This window comes from Triturus cristatus, chromosome 1_2 (assembly GCF_964204655.1).
Source record: "Triturus cristatus chromosome 1_2, aTriCri1.1, whole genome shotgun sequence".
Taxonomy (NCBI): Eukaryota; Metazoa; Chordata; class Amphibia; order Caudata; family Salamandridae; genus Triturus; species Triturus cristatus.
The window spans coordinates 470,738,580-470,754,658 of NC_140580.1; the positions used below are offsets into that span (position 1 = coordinate 470,738,580).

At 43.2% G+C, this 16,079-nt stretch overlaps 1 protein-coding gene across 2 annotated transcripts in view; it reads right to left on the minus strand.

Annotated features, from left to right (window-relative positions):
- INPP5A (inositol polyphosphate-5-phosphatase A) overlaps positions 1-16,079 on the minus strand; it is a 1,511,403-nt gene that overhangs the window by 88,035 nt on the left and 1,407,289 nt on the right. The window lies entirely within an intron of this gene.

Here is a 16,079-nt window from a genome sequence, read left to right on the forward strand (position 1 = left end):
GTTTGAGAGAAGCGACTCAGATAAGTTTCTAGAACTACTCTTCATGAGAAATTCGACTTCAATCTGATTCTTTTTCAATGCTCCTTTCAATCTTGCTCTTTGGGTTCTGGTAGGTGAGAATCCACTTAGAGTAGAATAGGGACTTAAATTCCTTTATACAACACGTTGTAATTTTCTTAATTGAATCTAACCATGATTATTTTTACATTTCTGTAACTACGACTAATTTGAATAAAGAGACCAAAACCATATACTAAACTCTTAAATAAAGGTTTTCGAACTGATCCATAAACTCACATTGTTGTCTGAACCAAATTACTAAATTGATGATGTCTATTGACATGATTTCAATTGATGCTCCATTCTAAAATGGTGGTAAAGATCCACTGCAGAGGAGAAGATTTTGGTGAGGACCTGGAGACCTCTTTTGTAAGTTGCGGGTTAAACGGATTAAAAGTAATTAAAACTTTTCCGCGCCAGCACCTCAAATCATTATTCTGCATGTTGTACTACAATGGACCTCTTGCTTACTATGTAGGAGGAGTGTGAATGTACCTCTGATGTACTGAATCTATACAACCTAATTCACCCTATGCAAAGAGACAAATTGTACATGTGATTTCTTCATGTTTGGTTTGCTTAATGGTTTTAAGTTTGGATTTGTGATGCAACCATCTCCAGAGATAAAGCAACTGGAAAAATGTCACCTTTGTTGCTTTACCAAAATGACAGGAATATAAGCCATAATTCTAGTCAGTTCAAAAGAGCCGAATATTTTTTTTCTGTAATGCTGATTGGGGTATCTCTGCCAGTGACAATATATTTTTAGCCAGTGTAATATTAAATAATATGCATGAAACGTAACACTCTGCCTCGCCTAAGTTGGTGTTATATTTAGAGTTTGCAGTGTAAAACAGATTAGTTAATCTTTTAACCCTCTTTGAAATCAAAAGGGTGGTTTCACTACCAACAAGGTAGTGTAAGGGGTAGCTTTAATAGTATTCACCCAAGTGAAAGTCAGTGCCTAGATGCATGCGCACTGCCTGTATCCTCTTTATGATAAGGGACTTAATCATGTCACCTTTGAAGATAGTTGTGCCATAAATATAACGATTGGGAAATGATGGGTTACTCTATCAAATGTTGTCTCCTAATAGTATCCAAGATGGTTACCTCTACATACTTAACACTTTTTGGATTTAACCCTGCACTAAGTAAAATTACGTCTATTTATGATACATAGTCGTAATATAGCTTGTTGGTAATTGAATATCGTCCACCTCCTTGAAGAAGCACTAAACCCAAATGAGAATCTGTTGTTGATAAACTCTCCACAAAATGGATAATATGGTGAAGGAATTTACACCAGTGGATTATCCTCCAAACGTATGATCATCTGTAGTTATTAGAGGACTTTTCATTAATTACCACCCAATCTTCAAACTGGATCCTCACCTTTTAACAAGGTACTGGTTCTTTTTCTTTACTTTATAAGGGGGATCAGAATAAAACTTTGAATTGTAGGTCAAAAGGTCACTGTTTCTGTTATCTTTGTGGACTTCCGTATCCTCAATGCCTGCTTTATAAACTCTGTACTATCATAGGGAGAAACCACGTAAACAGAGCTTCTTTGGGTGGCACTAAATGTGAATATGAATAGCTCAGTCTGTGACCACCAAACCCTTTTCTCAGTTCAAAAGAGGAAAATTAAAGTCAGTGATTATTCTCTCTGGCAGTGAGATTATACTGCCCTTGCCTGTCACTGGTTAGAGAAGCAATTCTTAGCCTTTTCCTTTTTGTGAACTCCCACTGATTCACTACTGGAAGCCAGAGAACCTGGCCTAAGTAATTTCTACAATCTTAAACACAAAACAATACATAAAAATAGAGAAACAATTATACATCAAACAAACATACTCATTGTTAAATTCACAAATATACAAAAATCATGTTTTTTTTATTCTAATAGGAAGGCTGGAGCTTTACAATGTTTTTTAAGACTCTAACCAATCACTGTCTTTTTTGCTCATAATGCACGCTCTTCTTTTGTTGGCACATACCAGTGCTACAATGGAGGCCACAATTTATCCATACGAGATTCTATTTGCTGTACTGAAGGTACTCACAAAAATCAAACTAAGGTACCAACTTAATTTTTAGCCTCCAATTTAAAAATCTTATAATTTAATAATCAGCTATTATTATTCAATTTTCAAAACAGTTGTGGACTCTCTATGTAGTGTATTGGAATGCAGGTTAGAACTGAACGGTTCAATATTATTTAATGATGAGTAAACTCTGGAAGGTTCTTAGAAGAGACACAATAAGAAATACAAATATTTTGGATGCTAAATTATTACAACTATGTATAACATGATAACTGTGAGAGAGATGTTCTTTGTATTTCTTCTAACAGAGTGGTAGCTTACATACACACTGTCTTGATTTGATCAGGTAATTGGTTCAATATTATTCAACAAGTATTTTATTAATTACACTTAACACTAGTTTCATAACCCTTTCAAGGTCTCTACAATGAATGCTCCAAGAAATAGCCATTAAACTTTAACCAATCTGAAACCATTTACTCCATTAAGTGACATTTTATATCTTGATCTTGAAAGGATTATATCGTAGAGATATCAGCAATTGATCTTAACTTAACAATTATCAAAGGGGTTAAAATCAGGGCAAATATTACAGGAGTAATTAAGTTAAAGGAGGACCTTTATACTAAACAACAGCAAGAACATTTCCAAAATTGAGGTAGAGTGCTCCACTATAAGTGGTCTTATGGTTCAAATCTCTTTATTGCATTTCAAGAAAGAAAAAAAACAGCATACAGGGAGCGCAAGAGCACTCCATCATGAAACTACATGCATGTTTCACAACAAAGATCCCAACAGCGTTCCCTCACCTCCACCCTCTTCCTCCTGCCAGAGTTCTCACAGCCAATTTCTTTTACCCTGTAAGGCACTTCGTAACACTGGTGAGTTCACCCTGATCAGTGGTTTCAGTCTGTGTAGGGGTACTGAACTCTGTTAATAACAACAATCGGAGGTATCTGGGGCACGTTAATTCTCTGAATTCCGGGGATAGCAGGGCCATGAATGGGTGCCAGAGTTCCCTATAAGAGTCACTCTTGGGGGCGAGTGTAAGGGTAAGTTTCTACATTCCCAGGATATATCATAAACGGTGGAGCCAACCCAGCTGTGTCAGGGCTTTGTCAGTGCCCCAGTGTGCTAGGATGTTCTGAAGGGCAGCTCCTAATGCAAGACCAATATGTTGCCCTCTTCGGGATTTAAGCGTAAATGTGAGAGCAATTGGGAGCTCTAGGATAGTATATGCAGGAAATCGTGGGAGCTGTGTCTTCAGGTGTGTGTCTATATCAGTTAGAATCATTTCCCAGTACAATGTGAGTTTGGAGCAGTCCCAAAGCAAGTGGAGTAGTAGTGTCCCAGGGGATCCACAACCTCTCCAGCAGTTGGAACGACACATAGGGTTGCCTCTGTAGAGGCACACTGGTGTAAGATACCAATATGTCACCATTTTGCTGGCTGTCTCAATGCTAGCTGTGTTATGCAATGTGTGTCATGTCCTATAGGATATTTCCTCCCACTCTTTCTCTGTCAGCTGTTGTCCCAGTTCCAGCTCCCAGCCCCTCTGCCCCGCTGTTCTAGCCAGAGGAATGCCTTGTTGTACTGCGCCATACAGTTTCGTGATAAGATACTTATCTGAGGTGTTAGCGACCAACCACTTCTCAAAGGCAGTAAGGGGCTGTTGCATCCCAGCGCGCACTGTCGGATGGGTTAGCCAATGTCAGACCTGAAGGTAGTGCATTCTTTCTGACTACTGCAGTGTGTAATCTGTACAAGGCTGGTCAAAGGGGTGAGAACCCTCCTGGTCAAAGAGGTGACCAATAGAAAGGCACCCTGCTCATTGCCACAGCGGCAAAGCACTTTGGTCAAGTCCTGGTGTGAAGTCAATGTTGCCTATAATCGGTGTTAAGGGGGAGGGAAATGATGATAAGCTTTGGCGCCCTGCAATCCGGTCCTGGGCCTTAGTGACTGGTGAGGATTACAAACCCCATGGTTGCTGCGATCTTCGCAGGAACTGGACTTTCCGTATGTGCAACTTTGAGACCACTCGATCCATAAAAAACAATGTTTATCAGATTCCTTCCTGGTCCACTCCACCACATACTGGAGCTGAGCCACCAGGTAGTAGGGCAGGAGGTTTGGGATGCCCAAGTCCCCTTGTCTGGGGGTCTACAGCCCTGATCACGCCACATTCTGAGTCTCCCATCTGCCCAGACAAAGCAATTTGTCTCCTTCTGCAAGGTCGGATCATACCTGTGGGAGGTTCAATTGGGAGGGTCTGAAATAAGAACAATATCTTCAGAAGGGCAGTCATCTTTAGAGTGGCTACACAGCCAAGCAAGGACAGCCGATAGTGCTTCCACTGGGCCAGGTGTCTCTGGATTTGCCGAAGTAGGGTGCGATAATAAATGGTCATGGCTGCTTTTGCGGTGAGGGCCAGTTGGACCCCTAAGTATGAGATCGACGTGGTCGCCTATTATACTGGGTATTGGCAAATGAGTTGCGCCTCCGTCGCCAGAGGAACCGACAGGTTGAGGGCTTGCAACTTTTAAATATTAATGCAGACCCTCTATCTCAGCCAAAAAGGGCAGGAGAGCCACGACCGGATTATCCACTGCCAAATCACATCATCCACAGGGAGGCTGATGGTGTGTTCTTCCCCACCAAACGAGACACCTAAATATTTGGATTATCTTGTATATACGCTGGCCTAAGGGCTCCATATAGAGAGCAAACAACAGGGGTGAGAGATGGCACTCCTGTCTTGTCTAACACTCTGTGGAAGGAGAAAGGAGCTGAGGTCCACCCGTTCACTTAAACCATCGCTCTTGGTTGACCCTAGTTGCTAAGGACCCATGTGCTGAAGCTCCTGCCAAAGCCAGAGTTAGCTCCGCCTCCAGACCCAATGCATTCTGGCGAACCCTTTCTCAGTGTCTAAGACCAAGAGCTTTATTTCCCTGCTAGAGCATTTGGCCATATCGATCAAGTTGATGATACACTTGGTGTTGCCACTGCAATGTTTGTGTGGGACAGAGCCCGCCTGATGCGGATCGAACAAACCTGGCATTAGATGTCCTAAGCGTGCTGCAAAAATGCTGGTGAATAATTTAATGTCCACATTATGGAGAGAAATCAGGCGGTACAAGCCACATTGTTTATTGTCCTTTCCTGGTTTAGGAATGACCACAATGGAGGCATCCAGAATTGAGGGTGGGACCATACCTGGTCCCATCATTGATTAAAAGAGCTGGGTTAAGAAAGAAGCAAGTGTGGAGCAGAAGGCCTTGTAAAAGAGAGCTGGGAAGTCACCTGGTCCCGGCGACTTGAGGGGTTTCTGACAGACTATTACGGTGATAACTTCCTCTGTTCTAATCAGGCAATCAAGACTGTCGGCCTGATCCAGTGTCAGTTGTGGCGTGCACACACCCTTGAGGTATAGGTTCCGCCCCTCCAGTGCTAGGGTTTGCACGGAGTAGAGTTCCTCATAGAAGTCGCAGAAAATAAATGCTATAGGATTGTCCCCTACGACGTTGGTACCGTCCTTGGTCACCAGGGAGTGCACTCCGGCAGCCGGTCTCTGCGCCGCAAGTCTGTTCGGCAGCAGCATCCCGCACCCGACCCCCCCCCCCCACATAAAAGGTATATTGGAGCTGAAGCAACGCATATTCGGCCTTGTCAATGTCAAGTCCCTTTAGTTGTGTGCATGCTGCCTCCAGTTGCCGCCAAACCCATGGAGCTCCTGTGCGCTGCTGAATGCATTCTAGTTCCTGCACCTGTTTGTGGAGGTGCTCCCTTTTGTCATGACGGAGTTTATTATCTGCTGGCGATGCAATGATCATTCCCCCCGAATGACTGCCTTTAGGGTCTCCCAGAGGGTAGTGATTGAGGTGTCGACAGTGTCATTAATAGCTAGATAATCTATTATTGCTTGGGTAACCCTTTTCACTACCTCTGGCCTACGCAGTAATGTCTCCCACATTCTCCATGAACGGAAGGTGCAGCATGTAGGGGGTAGAGGTAGGGTACAGGAAACCCCTGCATGGTCTGATAAAGATTGCAGCTCTATCTCTGGTGCTGTGGCTACAATCTTTCATCCCCTGTAAGTGGTCTAGGTGCATATAGGTATAAGGGCATGTGAGTAGAATGTGTAATCCTGAGGCTGGGGTGCTGTGGATGCCAAAGGTCCCTCAACCAATCTCTTGTAGCCATTGGGCTCCCTCCCTTGAAAGGAGCCCAAAGTGGGACCATATCGGTGTGCTGAGCGGTCTAGGTCATTGCTGAACACCTAATTAAGGTCTCCCCCAGGAACACCAGCCTGTCCTGGGAGGACATCACATCCACAACCGCCAGTCATAAGCATAGTTTCTCGGCCATTGTTAGGGGCATGTAGGGAACCCAGTATAAAGGTGTAGTCTCTCACATGAACGTAGTATGCCAGAAGTCATCATTAGAGCTCTACCAGCTCGGAGCCCACCCTGTTTCGGAATGAGCGGGAAACCAATATGGCCACTCCTGCTGTTTTAGAGGAGGCGGAGGAAAAGAACTGATGTGGGCACGCCTGTGACTTGATGCCTAGTCGGGTTTTTGAGCCCCTTTACATTGAGGGTAGTAACTTTTAAACTATCGTGTGAGGAGTTAGGGGGAAGAAGTGCTCAGCACAGTCTCTGGCGAACACTGAGTGTGATGAAGTCTGGAATGTAGTGCATTTCCTCATGTTGTCAGTATGCCCCAGTAAAAATACAACAGCGAAGAACAAAAACATTGTCTCTCTGAAATGGAGATTCCGGCTCGAGACAGAAATGTCTCACTGGAAAGTTGGTTTTACGGGTCCATATGGTGGCTCAAGTACCGCTCCGGGTTGTTAAATCCCCCCCCCCCCCGGGTCTCCCATCCATACTATTGACTAAAATCCGGTCTCCTCAGTGATGCTCATGTTTCCTCTGGTCTGTCTGCATCACCAGACAGCACCTCTAGCACCTCTCATCATTCCATAGCCATGGTCAGATTTGTAAGATCAAGATCAATGAGGATAGATGTCTGATATATATGTCGTGCTAGGCAACACCACCTTCTGAATGTTATTGAACCCCAGCTCCGTCTGCAGTAGTAGCAGGGGCTTTGATTTGGGGAGGCAATTAATTTTCCAAACAGAGCTATTTTGTGGTGACTGTAAGGTGCAAATGTTTGAATGACCCCAAGGGGCCACTTGATAATGAGCAGATAATTAAATTTTGGCTTGAAATGTTTGAATTAGAGCAGAAAGGGGTCAATCCCTAGATTTGAAGTTAGAAATATACATAATTTGAGACACTTGGGATTGCCAAATACCTTTAGTTTAAAGTGCAGTCCCAAATATCACCCTAGACATAGCCATGGAGAGTGATAATCTCCTACAAATATTCCTTATGTTGGCAAGCATGAAAGTAGATATGTGCTACAGCGCTGTTGCAATCTACCAGAGCCACTCACAGCAGTGAAACAGAAGGCCATGGCATAGTGAAAAGAAAATTAGTCTTAGCATCCAGAGCATTGCACTGGTTCGATTGTACCAAAGTTAAAAGGTAACTTCGATCATTGCCCTAGAAGGTAAATTATCTAGGGTAAAGTAGAAACCTATGGAAAGAATCAGACGATCTAATAAGAATCCTAAAAGATACACCTGAGAAGCTAGACTACAGCCAAGGAAAATAACTCCAAGAGGTTAAGGTGGTGCCTGGCAAGAATGAAATTACCTTCACTTAGCACATTCAGATGAACATATTAGAGGGTGAGTGGGTCATGTTTTCAAAGGAATCTACAATAAACACAAGGTCACTACTGGGAAGTTGAGTCAGGAGACTACAGATAGCCATATTATAGGCAGAAGCCTACCAACATCATAAATATAACATGCAGTGATGCATTTACCCTGACAGAGTCCACCATCATACATGAGAACCATAAAAAAAACTAGGAGTAAAAGAAATTCTTTGCAATTGTCATAGTCCTGGCAGAAGTCCTGAAATTTCAAAAAGACAAGCTGAACACAGACATATGCCCACACCAAAGAGAATGACTGCAGCATCTTCAGTACTTTTTCGAAATATTGTAGGCCAAGAAAGAAGTTTATGATGCTTCTTGAATTCAAAGGCCTAAAGGTTTGGAGATCTGCAATGGTATTTCTCTTGTCTAATACAAACAGTCCTTGTATTGTATTTCAGCATTTATTTAGCGCTTGCTACCACTATGTGGGGCACTGAAGCTCTTGCATACATGAGTAGCACACTACACTGTGCAGGTTGTGTGTGGTTGGGAGTATGTTTTCTTTGTTTTGATCCTATGGAAGAAGTGTTTCCATGTCATGTAAGATGACCACTGGGGTGTGGTTATCGCATTATGGGATGCAGCACGTTGCTGTTTGTTGGATGATTAAGTGTGAGAGACAGATGTGCAGATTTATGGTTTTCAGTATGCTGGTAGCTTTAACCAGCTCTGCAGGTTACATCGTGGTATTTCATAAGATACAGTTTGATTAGCTGGTTACCAAACTCGGTTGTCCAATCTGAGATTTTGTGTACAGTTGTGGTCCTGAGCTGCCCTTGCTGGATTACTTATGGTAAAGTGGAATGATGATGAGTGATGCAAGCATGGAGCACAGTGTTCTGTTTGATTTATATTGCTTGAATTTAACTTGTAGGTACAGCATTCAGTGCATAATGCAGAGTGTCTTGAACATTGCCTATCTAGCTATAGATAGCCTGTGGAGTGATTGCAGGGCTGGAATCATGAGTTCTCTTGGGGCAAGGCACAGAAAAAGTCTTGCAGCAGCATTCTGGATGAGGTGTGTTTTGCAATTTTGCATATAATGAATGTGGGTGCACCAAGGTAAAGGCTGTTGGTATAGTCAAGCTTAGAGAGTGTGAGTATGGCAGTTTATGTGGGTGTACAATGTATGGGAAGATGAAAATGTGTTTTCATTGTGTAGAAGGCACTGTTTGTGATGTTATTAGAATACGGTATCAAGGATAGATCTGAATCCATGGCTATCCAAGTTTACAAATTCTTTTGATGATGTTGGAGGGGCCTCTAGTTCCGTATGCCATATGGTGGTAGGATAGTAGTTTTTACAAACTGGACACTTTCGCAGTGCATCCTGGGTGTGGGACTTGATGAGACACCGAACATTTGTATGAACTTAGCATGAGCACAGACGGAGCGCGTACCAGGGTTGCATGCCTTTACTTTTTGCCTTGAGCAGCATAGAATGTTGAATTTTCATTGAAATCTAGGAGTGCATGCAACCAGTTATTTGTGAGAATGGTAGTTTTGCCATTACCCACAGACCCTGATCTTTGTCTTTGCAGTATTGAGCTTTAAATGGTTATTCATCATCCATATGTTCATGACAAAAACACAGTAATCAAGTTGTGAATTGTATGGGTCTTCAGGGCTATTCATTTAAAAAATGATTTGGGTGTCATCTGCATAGTTGTAGGTGAGGTTGTATGATTTAATCACATTTGGTAAGGGGTTTAGGTAGGTACTGAATAATAGAGGAGATATGATGAGGGCCTGAGGTACACCACAGTGTTGTGTGTGTGGAGGTGAATTGAAAGTGGGTAGGTGCACTACACTTTGTCTGTGAGAAAAGAAGTAATCCATTCCAAAGCATTTTTATGGATTCCGATATATTGAAGTATTTGCAATAACATGTGGTGGTGGACAGTGCCATTTGAAGCTGATAATTCTGGAAGCAATAAAGCAACTACTGTGCTTTTGTCCAGATTACCCTAGATGTTGATCATTCTGGATGGAGATGATGGTCGACTCTCTGCCTCCGCTTGGCCTGAAACTGGACTGTTAGTCTGATAGTAAGCTCTTATGTTGATCAAAGATAAGCGAGTTGAGTAAACACTTATCGTAAAAAAAAATTCTGAGAATTGCATATTTGATAAGGGCCAGAAGTCTGCTGGGTAGGATCAATCAAGGTTTTTCTTTTTGAGGAGAGGTCTGATGTAACAGGTTTTGAGCTTAGGTGGGCATGAACCAAGTTCCAAGGACTGGTGAGTTGGCATCTGGCTACCTCCCTTGCATTGGTTGACCGAAGAATTACTTTATAGATTTTTGGTGGTGATGGGTCTGAAGGTGATCCCGATGGTCCTGCTCCCATTATAATATCAAGGAAATCTTTTGGTGACAGGTTATTAAAGGTATGCATCAAAGGATGATTATTGTTATTTTATTTCTGTGTTGGTGAGGGCATGTTGTTTTGAAGTAGTCCACATTCTTCAGGTAATTTCTAATCTTTTGAAAATTTTGTCACAGCATTCTTGTGCTCATGTTTTTTCTGTGTTTAGGCACTCTGGATTGTTGAATTCTGTATGACTTTTATGGAGTTCTTTAGAAGGCCAGTCTGGTAAAGTTATGCATGTGGAATAGTAGTGTCTTTGTGTGGCTGTTTTGTAAGCTCTGTTTTGGTGCTATAGTGTGATCTTGTCTGTCTTATCTTCTTATTTTCTCCATTTGCTTTGTAATATGTTGAGTTTTATTTTCATTCTTTTGATGTTGTCATTAACCAATGCAGTGGTTTTTTTTGTGGTCATCACTGGATGTGTTTTTGTTGGTATCTGTTTGTCTAGTGCAGTGGAGATCCAGTTGTGGAAGTGTGTATGTCGTTCAGCTACATGTTTATTGTTTTGTTTTCAATGTGGTGTTGAGTTGCTGGATGTCTAGTTTTTTCCATTGCCTGTAGGAGCATTTGTTCTGTTGGATATTGTTTTATTCAAAGTGCTGTTATTGAGAGGTGTAAGCAATTGTGTAACTGGTTGAGAGGGTTGAAGCCCTACTCAAGCAGCAACCACAATCCTTGTCTAGGTGTATTCATACGCGTACTCCAAATTAACCTGTGCTCGAACTCCTGTTAGCTTGGCACAGAGCAGTCAGGCTTCACTTAGAGGCGAATTATAAAGTATTTTTGCAGTAATTCATACAGTAATACGGTCCAGCACAACACAAGAAAAAACCCACACCAATTTAGAAAGAAACGAAGTAAAATTGAATAATTAATTAAGACCAAAATGACAAAAATCCAATCAGTAGAGCCGGAGATATGCAATTTGAAAGATTAAAAAGTAAATAGCAGCAAAAAGCATTAAGATCTAATTGGGGGAATTTGGTCACGCTAGACCGGGAAAAAGTCACTGGTTGGTAACAAGAAGTTGCAAGCTTGTGATGCGAACTCCTCTATTGTCTTTGAGGGTGCAGTCGACGAGGGGCTTGCAATGCTTAGGCCTGCATCGAGGATGCATAATGCAGTGGTGGTTCCTATGAGTTGTGGGTTTGTAATGTGAAGTCCTGTGCCAAGGATGTGTTGTGCAGCGGTTCGAATGAAAAAGTTTGTTCTGCTGGGACCACCGCCGGGCTGGCAGAGTAATTCCAATTCCAAGGGTCCAGGACTGAAGTGGCAGCACTTTGTAAGGCCGGACACATAGTTGACAGAGTCCAAGTGGTGGGTTCAAGGTGGTTGGATCCTGGTCTGTCCCAGAGGCTCTGATCAGGAGGCCATCTAACTAGCCCTTGAATTCACTCTTGTGGTCCTGGGTCCAAGATGCAGGCCCAGTCCTTCTCACTCAGGAGGAGGGCAGTAGGAGAGCAAGGCAGCAGAGTGGTAGTGCTTCTTGGAGCAAAGCAGATCAGCAGTCCTCCTCCCGAGTCGTCCACAGGTTCAGATGTGTAATGAAGAGTTGGGTCTGAGGGTCCAATATTTTAACTGGTGCCCACTTTGAAATAAGAGAAGGTTCTGGAGGATTCCACCCCCTGAGATGTCAGGCATTCCCTTCATCTGTGCTGCGGTCCCAGCTTGTCTGTGGACACAAAAGACTAGTGACAAACCCTTTGTGAGTGTATTTAGGTGGGGCCTTTGTGATGTGCAGGTGTGGTAGGTGACAGCTCTGCCCCCTCGTAAGGTCCGAGTGGCCCATCCTACTAACACCTGTCTTCCCTTTGTCTCACTCTCTGGGAGCAATACACAAGGACCGACTGCCGGCTGCACCTAGTCTTGTGCCCCAGGAACAGGCTGCAGGCATCAAATTGTTGAGACAAATGTCAACTTCATAAAAGTGGCAATTTTGGAATTGTGATTAAAAATCTGATGTTACCATTAAAGAGGGCTTTAAATTACAATTCTTCAGCCACCAAACTCGACCTGTCTACCTGCTCCCAATTGAAAGTTATCAATTATTAAATACATTAAGGGAACCCAATGTTATCCTATGGGAGAGGTAGGCCTTGCAACAGTAAAAAATGAATTTAAGAGTTTTTCACTACCAGGACACAAGCTTAAACTTACAAAACCTAAACTGCACCAAGAAGTACAACCACATCTCCCCGGATCTGAAAACTCTCAACTGGCTACCTTTTGAAGCAAGGATACACCTAAAACCTGCATGCATGAAGGACCCACAAGGTCCTTCACTTCAACACGCCTCTCTACCTCACCAAAAAACTTGAGCTGTGAGATGGCGCCCGTACCTCCAGGAGCTCCAACACCCTCCTACTTCTATGCTTAACCTAAGGGTGACTTACATGCATTAAAAAGTAAGGTTTGAGTTCGGCAAAAGGTCTATTTTGCTAGTTAAAAATGGAAGCTCTAAACTACACACACACAGACTGCATTGGCAGGTCTGAGACATGTTTTGCAGGGCTACTTAAATGGGTAGCACTACCAGTGCACCTCCTAGGAGCTTCTTTGCCTCTGTCTCCGTGTATGTAATATAGCACAGGAACAGAGGCAAAGGGATTCCCTCATTTGCATGGTGCACGCCTCCATGCAAATGAGGGAACATCCTCTGAAGATAGAGCTTTATGTGCGCCAGCGCTATCGGTATTACAGAAGGGGGCACTTATATAAAACGGCCCCTGGTACTCTCTCAACGAAAAGATAATCTTCTGAGAAAGCCTGTGATGATATCCTGTGGTGTTGTACTTTTCTTGAACGAAGAAAAAGTTGAACATTTTTTTGCAATTTTAATTCTTTTGCCTCATTCACCATATTACAGCCTGTCGTGTCTGCAAAAATATGCGTCTTTCCCGCTGCCATGCATATGCTCTTTAGCATAGTGATATGGCTTCACTCGGGAGCCCCACTGTTTTTTTTGCACTAATCAATCGGGGACCATCATTTTTAGGTCAAAGCCTACTGTCTGCTTTGCTAAAGACATCTTGGGGACATTCAGAAAGCTACCCTGAGAATGCACTCCATCCATTACTTACCATTGGCTTTGTGGTTTGTAACTCACATTTTCTGGATTTCCATTAGCTGGCTTTATCTGCTTTAGGTTGTCCAGATTCAGTACGTTCCTCCAGAGGAGCAAAGCCTTTTCACACTACCTCTCCTTGTATTCTTCCACGAGTGCTCCTTTCTGTAAATAGTACTGTAAAGCTTGTTCTTGTCTTGTCACATTTGCTGTGCATTCAAAGACAGAGGTCAAATGTCAGGCTCTGTCTTCCCAGGGAGCTTGGCGTTTACTTTTCTTTCTCTGACTTCAAAGTTAGAAGATTTATGTGACAATCTTACTGGATACTGGGAGCAGAGAATTTTTTTTTTCTAGCACACAACAACATTTAAATGAAATGTGAAAGTATTTCAGTATATATATCAGAACAAGCAAAGCACAAATGAAGCATTTTTTGTTAATTCTGAAGTGTGCTGGAAACAAATACTATAATATGATAGAAAAAAATCAATACACTAGGTGATGTCATTTCAACACATTATTGTTTGTGCGCTGTATAGTTTTATTAGTAAAACGGTATATCCGTGCAAATGTAATGGTCATTTCAACTGAAAATGTGTTGTCTGTAATGGCAGTGTTCTACCACACCAGGCATACTCTATGCTGCTCCACTCTACTCAGCACCACTCAATGCCATTTCACTCTACTCTGCACCACTCAACGTTACACCACTGCACTCTGCACCACCGCACTCTACTCCACTCTGCACCACTGCTCTCTATGCCACTTCACTTTATGCCTCTCTACTCTACACCATTACAGTCTAGGCCACTACACTCTACTCTGCACAACTCCACTCTGCGCCACTCTGCAACACTGCACTCCACACCACTGCACTCTATGCCAATACATTCTAAGCCAATGCACTCTACTCTGTACCACTCCACTCTATTCCTGACACTCTATGTCAATCCATTGTATGCAGTGCTTAATTTGTAAAAAAAAGTGCCATGCCCTGACCAGGAGGCCACTGAAGCTTGCACCACCCATTGCCCCGTCATCGCTGCCAATGATGGCACCAAAAACAACTACTAACCATCTCTCTCGCCTGCAAGTGTGAAAGTTCAGATTATTGCAGGTCACTAAAGGAATGGCTGGGGAGGCAGTTCGTTTTTTTTATGTATATTGTATTCATAAACAGCCCTTATTCTGCTCATTTCTAAATTAGATGAGCAGCACCACCATGTAGCAGAGTGTCATAAGTGGTGATGACAATTAAGTGCCGGTGCCGAGCACCAGAAACCACAGACTCAAATTAAGCACTGATTGTATGCCACTCTAATCTACTCTGCACTACTGATCTCTATGCCACTGAACTCTACACTACTTTACACCATCACTATATGCCACATCATCTACCCTGCCCTATTACACGCCACTTCAATCTACCTTCCATCACTCCACTCTATGCCATTGCACTCTAGGTCACTCTACTCTAAACCAATGCACTATACGCCACTGCACTCTATGCCAATTCACTCCATGCCACTGCACTCTACTCTGAAACAATCTACTCAATGCCACTGCACTCTGTCACGCTACTCTAAACCATTGCACTATATGCCAATGCACTCTATGCTACAGCACTCTACTCTGCACTACTGTAGTCTATGCCTCTGCTCTCTGTGCCATTCTTCACCACTGCACTCTACAACACTCTACTATGCAACACTGCACTCTCCGTCACTGAACTCTATGCCACTATACTCTGTGCCAATGCACTCTATGCCACTGCACTCTGCAGCACTCCACTCTACGCCTCTGCACTGTATGCCGCTCCACTCTATACTTCTATACTCTACACCACTGCACTCTATGCCACTCTACTCTGCACCATTTTTTGCCACTGCACTCTATGCTACTCTACTCTACACCCCTCTACTCTGCACCACTGCACTCTATGCCACTGTATTCTATAAACTACGAGGTGTGCTGTTCCTAACAGATAACAGAGGGGAATAGCTCCTATAAGGAGCAATGGCCCTCAAACACCGAGGGGTGTTATGCTTCATCATAGGGCAGCTCCTCATTGGGCCGGCACTGCAGTGCCCAACGGGCCCTGCAGGGGGGCTCTTTGCCAGAGATCTTTTACTTGTATTCCTGTCTGTAGAGAAGTGGGTGTGTGGGGTGTTTAGTATATATACAAAAGTGAGTAGAGTGTGGGGAATGTATAAGTTTAAAAATAACTATGGGAACCAGCTGAACCAACTTTAATTAGTGGGTTCCATGTCATGATTAAACACCTATAATGCTTGCATGAGGAGGTTCTAATCGTCTCGGCAAGCGTTTAAGTGGGGATAATGGTCGACATGTAATATGCCCTATATTGACCTAGAGAATGTGGCATTTCTTCAGGACCTAAAAACCCTACTAGCTACTCATGGGGGGTGGTTCACATTTATGTGTAAGAATTGAAAACCATGATCTCACCAAATACACCAACTTCAACAAGAGTCTTCCTGAGTAGGACCCAGGAGTGTGGTAATGAATGAGCCAGAGGCTCTGGAGTCACCGGACGCTCAATGGTATCACGACTAGCTCGTCCATCAGGTACGCAATTTGCGACCGACCTACCCTCTGTGGATTCTGGAGTGGAGTCTGTATTCCATACCTCTGCAGTCTATTCCACTCTACTGTGCACCACTCCACTCTGCACCACTGCACTCTACGCCACTGCACATTACTATGCACCACTCTAATCTACGCC